Source organism: Malurus melanocephalus, unplaced genomic scaffold, assembly GCF_030028575.1.
Source record: "Malurus melanocephalus ecotype Western Australia unplaced genomic scaffold, MMel_1.1 scaffold_149, whole genome shotgun sequence".
Taxonomy (NCBI): Eukaryota; Metazoa; Chordata; class Aves; order Passeriformes; family Maluridae; genus Malurus; species Malurus melanocephalus.
Window position 1 is genome coordinate 743,086 of NW_026623381.1, and position 8,634 is coordinate 751,719.

General features: G+C 47.1%; 1 protein-coding gene across 2 annotated transcripts in view; it reads left to right on the top strand.

Moving 5' to 3' along the window:
- Positions 1-8,634, top strand: part of VAV2 (vav guanine nucleotide exchange factor 2) — a 120,269-nt gene that overhangs the window by 30,964 nt on the left and 80,671 nt on the right. The window lies entirely within an intron of this gene.

The following is an 8,634-nucleotide window of genomic DNA, read 5'->3' on the forward strand; positions in this document are numbered from 1 at the left end:
GTATTGTTTTACCTGTTCCTGGCTACCAGACATAAGCTGCTGGAAGGCATCTTCCCTTCCGATTACCCAAGGAGTAGATTTTCACTGCTGATGGGGATATATTATTTGATATTTATTGCCTAATTTATTTCTGGACCATTATGCGGAATGTGCAATTGCAGTGCCTTGTTTTATGAGGGTTTTTTTTTTTTTTTTTTTTTTTGATTTATGGAACACAAGAAGGCAGTTGTTGTTCTGGGAATATGAATGCACAGAAGGAACCTTTTGGGCCGGGGAAGGAACTGCTGCTAATTAAAATGCTGCTTTATCGTCACATTGTCTCTTGCTTTGTGCTGCCTGGGATTGCCTGTGATGCCTGTTAATAGGGCCKGGTGTTAAACCCTGCAGGAGCACATCAGCTGATGAGCACGCTTTGCTTTCCTTCCTGCCCTGCTCACATTTTGGGGTGCATTCAGCTTTGTRTTCAGGGAAGGGGAGGCGATTTGCAATTCCCCCTCTCCTCGTGGCAATCTAGTTTTTTAGGACACTTGGGAAAGGAATGTGTCATAAACTTTCAAGAGATCCAAATGTGCTTTATTGCCTACGTCTTGTGTATTTTTATGTTGTCGYCATCCTCAACCAACCATAGAAAATGTGGGAAGCACAGACTCTCTGTACAAAAACCTCTATTTTTTTATTTTTTTTTTTTATCAGCTTGGTGGAGGTATCAGCTGTCCAGCTCTGCACCACCCTAAATCCCTCTGGAAGCCTGTCAAAACATTCCCATTGTCTTCGCCACCTTTCATTCCCACATTATCCTCAGATCTGTGTTCAGCAGTGGCAAAGCAAATAAACAGGGAAAAATCTGCTGTTGACCAGAGCTCCTTTTCCGTTTTGAGTCAYGGGCGAGAGCAAAGGGAGTCTCTAAGCCACGTCCCCGCTGGCCAAACACAGACTTCACACACAAAAAAATTCTTCCTGGAGCTATTCATTGCTCAGATCAATAGTGTTTTTTTTGGTTTTACACCGTGGAGGAGGCGTTTTTGAGGGAGCCAAGTGTTTAATTGCAGAATGTCTTTGGTGGGGTGGTGTTGGGTGTTTTTCTCCCTGAATGCCACTGGGATGGTTATTCCTTTCCTCCAAACCCAAAGGGCACTGGGACAGCGATTCCCAGCAGTTTTTGGGATTGCTGGAGTGTAATTACCCAGGAGAAAGGCAGGGCCTTGCAATACCAACCTCTGTGGAAAGGGCTTTGAATCGTCGGGGTTTTTTGGTGGTAGAAAACCACTGGGGCTTTAAAAGAGGAAGGAAAATGGGATGCCTMAGTCTTGCCTTGGCCAGCTGTTGTTCTCAGAGAGGTTTCCATGTTTCCATTGCTCTTTTTGGCTCCTGAGCTGGGCTTCCTTCAAGGAGGATCTGCCATGGGGTCGATGGAGCCCCTTCCAACAGAGCAGCTGTGCCTGGGAAGTTCTCAAGTCCAGGTTTACCCCTGGTTTTGGTAATTCCTTGAGTTTTAAAGTACCTTGGGAAGCAACTTTCTGCAGTCAGCACGGGAACAGCTGGTGAAATGGGATCCTGAGCCTTGTGGCCCAAATCCCAGTGGAGTTTTTGGATTTCTGTGGGATGCTGGGTATGGGACAGGCTCCTGCCACTCGGATTCCCTGTCACCTGCAGTGTCCCCAGGGGAGCCAAAAGGCCATTTCCAATTGCTCGTGACCAGCTGAAATTGCCCATAGCCAGCTCTTTTCCCCATGTCCAGTTATTCTGCAGTCCTGCTGTGGTGAGGGTTGTGCTGTTTTTTGTGGCAGAGGTTTCCAAAAGTGACTGCAGATGCTGGGACCTGTATTTCTATTCATGCCCCTTCAAAACATCATAAAAAAATGTAGTTACATCGCTTTCTACCAGTTGCCTCTTTATTATTTTTGAATATTTGATCCCTCTGAAGTGGCTCAGAGCTCACCATAATCACCAGCAGCATCTGCAGAGGTGTTTTCTGCGTGGAAAAAAACAGTATTAACTGGTAAAACCCCAGTTAATATTGCCTCATCCTTATTTCGAGTCTGCTTCTGCAGGGTTGCTGTGCCCAGCCTCTGTTAGCACAGCCTGGCTCTTAAAAAAGTAATAAAATAAAAAGCTGGTGCTCATGTACCGTGTGTTGTTCCACATTTAGGAGCAGTGATGGTATAAAATCAAACTCTTATTGGACTTGCTAATTTATTGGCAGCAACTGCAATGACATAAAATGTACATAAATATGGATTAAACTCTTTATTACTCTATTAGTCACCGTGATGGTAGCCAGGTTCATTAAAAGGAGTTACTCATTTTAAATAACTTGCAGTAATGTGCTATTTTTTTTTTTCTTTTAAGAAATATAGTTCAAATATTCATAAACCTGTGGAGCGTGCCATTTATTAGCTCCCGCTCCTCTCTGCTCTCCTGAAGTGGATTTAATTGTCCTGGATTTCTTTTGAAGTTCTTGCTCTGTTTGAATTTTTTTTTTTTTTTTTTGTGAGATCATGGTCTTCCCTCCCCTGCCCCACAGATACAAAACGATGCTGTTCTAAAAATGAAAAAGGGAAGCGATTCACAGGTCAGCTGAGAGAGGAGTGATGCTGATATTTATTGAGACTGAAGTTGTGTTTTCCACCCTGGTTCTGGTCCAGATGTTGGGGAGAGCTGCCCCCACCTCGCACCTGGAGCAGGGTTTGGAGCAGGATTGGGGTCAATCCTCCCTCCCAGCTGACCCCACTGAGCTTTTTTCTGGTGTGTAACTCATGGGTGGATGGGGCAGGGTTTGAATGTGGCTCATCTCGAGTGTCTCGGTGCCAGGGAGGGGACAGGAATTGTGGGGAGGTGGCCCCAAGCCTGGCACGCTGCAGTGGGGTGAAAGCAGAGCTCATTTTAAATAAAGGGGTGCCCTTTGTAAACTCAGATTTGCCCTTTGTAAACTCAGATTTGCCCTTTGTAAACTTTGTAATTGTTCTGTACATTCAGGGTATTTTTTAGGGTAAAGGATCACTCTTGGAAAGGCCTGGGGACAATCCAGGCTGTCCTCTCTGAGTGCTGTTTGTCCCCAGCTCTGTCCCCAGCACCCCACAAGTGTGATATCCCACCTTGATGTCCCTTTGGATGGTTTGGGACAGCTCTGGAGGGGCTCAGCTGCCACAGTCCTCCCTCCCTCTCTGAAACACCCCACCCTCCTGCCACAGAGGCACAAAACTCCGTTTTCTGTGGGGTTTCAGATGGAGGGTGGGGAGCGCTGTCAGAATTATTTAAGGGATTCATAACCGAGAGTTGGTTTCTGTTTCTCTGCTGAGAATTCCCCTCCCTCCAGCATCTCCAGCACCACTTACCAGCCACTATCCCTGCAGCAGGATTTTTCAGGGTGCCTTTTTAACACAGTTAGGGTGGGGAAAGGGGGAGATTTATATGAATTAATATATAATTAATATAGGGTTGGGTGAAAAGTGCAGARTTTTCAGATGAGGGGCTGCTATAGCACAACAAACCCTGTGCCAGCTGTGACCTGCTGGTGCTGGGGGAGCTCCTCTCCTCCTATTTTGACTTTTTAGGGTTTTTTTATGACCTCTTGGAGCCAAGAAGATGTTAAAAGCAGTGTGTTCTCTGTCTGCACCACAGAGTGCATGGAGCAATAACATCTGGGAGGGGAGAGCATCCCTTGGCAGCTGCACTGGACATCCCATCCCGACCCTACAAACCCATGGGTGGCCGGATGGGACTTCCCATGTTGTGCCAGCTCCTCAGATGGCCCTGTGGCATTGGCTGTGTGCCCAGGGGGATCCTGTGGCAGCTGGGAACATCTCAGCTCCCTGTGTCACCAGTGGCTGGTGGGCGGGGAGGGGAGTGAGGAGAATTCTCCAAAAGAAGGGCGTGCGTGTTTTTATTTTATTTTTTTTATTATTTTAAATTCCCGAGGGAGCAGTAAAGCAAAGAGATTTCTATGTGTCATTGCATGGAAGAAACCAAATTAACCCAGAGTTTGCTGTCACTTTGTCCCCACTGAAGGAGGAGCTGCAAGTGTTCCCTGTGCATTTTTCCCAGAGCCTTTGGGTGCTGCCAGCCTGAAGGAAAATCCCCAGCTCTGGGAAGTTCAGGAGAGCTGAGGAAAGCAGCCCTGGGTGCCTGGAGGGCTGTGACTGCAGCCAGTTGATGATTAACTCCYCACCAGTGGACAATGATTAACACCACAGCAATTTGGTCATCGGGCATTTGGCCACCCGTGGTTTCAGTGACCTTCCTGGAATGGTTCTGAAGGGTTGGACATTGGGGTGAACGCTCCAAAAGCACCTGGAGCAGCAAAGATTGGGGTTGTCCTTCCTTCCCTTTGCCAGCTTGAGGGTTTTTTGGGTGTGGGAGCTTGTTATTTGGAGTTCTCCCTGCTCTGGGAATGTCTGGTAGCCTGGCGACCTTCCCAGTTGCTGGAGGCAGTTAATGTTGAAAGGGATGATTTTTGGGGTGTTTTGGGATGTTTTGGGATGTTTTGGGGTTGTTCACAGCTTCAGAAACAGCACCCCAGCCTCCAGTCATGCTTAGGCAACAAACTGCTGATAAAATCCAGTTAATCTTTCACTGCACCCTGAGGGCAGAAACTCCTGCAATGTGCCCAGGTGGTGGCCCTGGTGTCACCTGCTGTCCCACAGAGGGGTCACACTGGAGCAGATGGCAGTGCCCCATCCCAGCAGCTCCTGGTATTCCCTGCAGGAGCAGCTTTTGGCTGTGCTCTGGCAAATTCTCTTCCTTTTCCCTTTTTTCTCCCCTACTTAAAACTCCACACTGTTTGTGAATGTGGAACTGAAAAAGCCAGAAATGCTCATTCTGGGAAGTTTTCATTTTATTTTTTTTTCCCCTCTTCTTGGCTGCTTCCCCCAATATTTTTCCAAGGGGTCACATTAAGAGATGTAATGTTTCAGATCAAACAAGTGCAGGGAGGATCTTTTGTGATTCCYGTGGTCTTGGTGAGAGAATTCTGCTGTTGGAATTGATGGAAGTGCTTTAACCTGCCAGGAATCCGAAGTATTGATCAGGACATGGATAAATGCATATCCTTAATGTGGATCAAATTGATTTTCTTGTACCTTCATGATTTGCCTGAGTTCTCCTTGTGTTCATTTTAGACAAGATCAGGGAGAAAAAGATCTTTTTTTACTTAAAAAAAACCACGTATGAATGCTAAAACACCTCCAAAAAGCAGAGGAGGGGAGATGCCCTCTAAAAACCTCTAAACCCCAGGTTTTTTGGGGTGATCCAGCAATTTCTGGCTATTCTGGGGTTTCATTGAACCTCCTTGGTTATGTCACAAAGCCTTTCAACAGGCTTTGTGTGCCTCTCTCACCACTGGAGCTCAACTGTTCAGCATCACAGGGAAAGGAAGGAAATCCATCCTGGCTAATATCACTTCAGGGACTCTTGGAATAAAGGGAATTTTTTATTCTGTAATGAGCTCTTCTGTTCCTTCGTTAAAACCCTCTTGCRACGGCGTGTGATGATGAGGCTGTCCCAAGGCCAAGCGCTTTTGGTTACAAATAATAATTAACATTTCTGGAAACAGATTAACATGTGGGTGTGAATGTAGCTCAGGAGGAAGGGGAACTGTCAGGCTGAAGGTTCTGGCGTGGCTGAACTCCACAATCCCCAGTACTCGGGGCTTTTCTGCCATGTGAAACGGAGTAAAGAAAAATGAGGGAGATTGGGTAGGAAATTGTGATTTTTCTTGGGGAAGAGATGAGTTGGGACAAGTTAATACATTGAAATTTCACATCTGAAAAGAAAAATCCTGAGCATCCTGGGTGTCCTGTGCCCCATCCCCAAAATATCCCAGGATTGGGGTGCTCTGAGGGAGTTGGGCTGCAGCTGGCGAGGCTGGGCCATGCCATCCTCCTGCCAGATCCATATTTCACATCAGAAAATCACTCACTGGAATGAAAATGTTCATTTTTCACAGTAAATAAGCAGCRCAGACACAAATGTGTCAGAACCTGTGCCGGCAGAGCGTGGGTTTGGTGAGGTTTGCTCTTTGCACCCGAATTCTCGCTGAATTCTCAGGCTCCTGTGTTTGGAGAGACTTCAGGGTGTTGAGAYTGTGCCAGGCAGGGACAGCTTTAGCAACCAGAGATGGTGGGGAGGCTCCTCATTCCCTCCCACACTTCTTCACGAAGAAAAAGTTAAAGGAAAAAGCAAAAACCATCTCGGACTATTTTGTTCCACTGGCTGTCAGAATRGGCTGCTTGTTTGTTCTTGGAGGGTTTCCAAACAGGGGATTTTTTTTTTTTTCTCTTTCCCCTCCCTCTTTTTTTTTTTTCCTTCAGAAATTAAATATTTCTTCAGGAACTCCCTGTGGGGTTGTGATTCCTCCCACCTGCCYGCTGCAGGATGGGTGTGGACGTGGGGGTGCACGCACAGGAGGGGYGGAGAGGATGGAAAATGTGGTTGAGAGTGGGAAGGGTGGAAAATTCCGGGAATATCCTGGAGCTGCAGGGTGTTGGGGCAGTGTGTCTGTGCTCTGGTGCAGCACACGAGGAGCCAAGTGACAATTCAGGGTAAATCAGGAGCAGTTTGCCATGAGCAGTTTTTGAAAATCTTCTCTCTGAAAATCCCAGGGGAGGCTGGAATGAGCCAGAGAATCTTAAAGATCAATTTGTTTATTTTTCCCTGCTCTGGCAGGCTTTTCCTCACTCCAAAGATGGCAGAGGAGGGGAGGTGGTGGTTGGACATCCCTTCCTATCTGAAATGGGTAAAATCCCTGGTTCACTCTYCTTGGCTGCTGCCCTTAATGAGCCTCAAATGGTTCTGCTGCAAAAAAGTTCATTTACACCCTTGGCATTAATGGTGTTTGAGCACTGGCTCCCCTCTTCCACATCATTGTTTTCCCCACTAATTAGGGATTAGAGTCTAATCACAGCACAGGACAGCAGCCACTGATGATGTGGGCACGCTGCACTTTGTGGGGTTTGTCAGATTTCTTCTCCCAGGCCTCTTTCGTTTGTAATTTTAGGATTTTCTGAGCCAGAATGATGTTTGCAGTCATAATGAGCGAGGCTGGTGTGGGAGAGGCTGAGGAGCCTCCCTGGCTGACAGAGGGTGAGGATTTCTCAGTCCAGGACTGAAGTTTTGGGAAAAGTGGGTGAAATACCTCAGGAAGAGCAATGGGCATGTGGGCTGGCACTAAAGTGACAGCTGGAGCCAGCAGTGTGGAATTCTTGTGGAGTTTCCCATCCTCATCCTCATCCTCAAAAGACTTCATTTTTTGGACATAATTTCCACTCCAAGTGCAATTTTGGTGTAATTTTGTAATTTTGGTGTAATTTTGATGCCGTTTTTGGTGGTGAAAAGCAGTGGCAGAGGGGCAGGGACTGACCTGGCAGCTCTGTGCCCACATCTGCTTCTGTCCCACATCTCGTGTTGTGCCATCCTTGGGGATGGGATGGGTCACACTCAGAGCTGAGGCTCCCAGGCAGGTGAACACTCCTGATTTTGTGCATCTGATTTCAAATTTGCACATCTCCACAGAGCAGGGATGCAAAGARTTGTAGAGTTTCCTTAAGGAAAGAAAAAAAAAATGAAATTTTCATCACTTACACAGAGTTTGCCCTGTGAGTACATTGAGAATTCCGCCAGGAGGATTTGCAGTGCAGCTCTGGGTGTGATCTCAGGGATGTCCCTGTGACAAATTTCTCTGCTCAGAGCACACAAAAAAGACAAAACAAGCGGAGCTGGTGCTGAAGGACTGATGGAAATGAGTGCTGGGAGAGGCAGGGTGTGAGACAGGAGCTCCCCTGGCCATACCTGAGCCTGATGGAGCGCAGCAGCTCTCCAACCAGAGAGAGAAAAACTCACTCTTCCAGGCCACTGGGCTGTAAAGATTATCRGAAAAAAACTGCATCTACTTCTTTCATGCGGAAATAGCGCTGCAGCCCCTGTACAGAGAGATTTATCAAAGGGACCTCTGTGCTGGGGCAGCGGGGCTGAGATCACAGCTCGCTGCAGATGTGAGCYGAGCTGACTGAGTGCCACTTTCAGCAGCTCTGAGCATCCTTTGTGCAGTGTCCTGATCCCCACACGCCAGCCCTGCTCCCAGGCTGCCTTCACCCAGGCCACACTTGCACAGAAAAGGAGTTTTTCTGTCCAAATGGGATTTTCTGRCCCCTGGAAATCCCCCAGTGAGGGTGGAAGTGTGGGTTTTGTGCTGGGGACTCCAGTGTGGGATGCTGGAGGGCAAAAAGAGCAGGAGAGGATGCTCCAGTGGCCAGGGAGGTGTTAGGGATGGATCCTCCACCATCTGGGTTTTATTTCCTTTTTCGGTTGGGATGTTTTACCCCACTACAGCCAAGAAGATAAATTTAAGCATTTTCAGCTGATGGAACAATTTGGGGTGCTCTGATTTTTGTAGACCTGACTCTTCTGTGAGAACCTGATTTTTTGGGGCTGTGTGCTCAGTGGGATTATACTTCAATGATGTTTTAGAGAGATTTTTTTAGAGATTTTAGAGATTTTTTWRRRRRRWTTTTTTAGAGATGTTTTCAGAGATTTTTTTACTCACTGGGAGAGTCTGTAGCAGGATTTTGAGTTGAATGTGTTCACCTAGAAGCAGAAAACCCTCCCGTTGACCTTGATGGTGTGTTTGAGGTGCAGAAC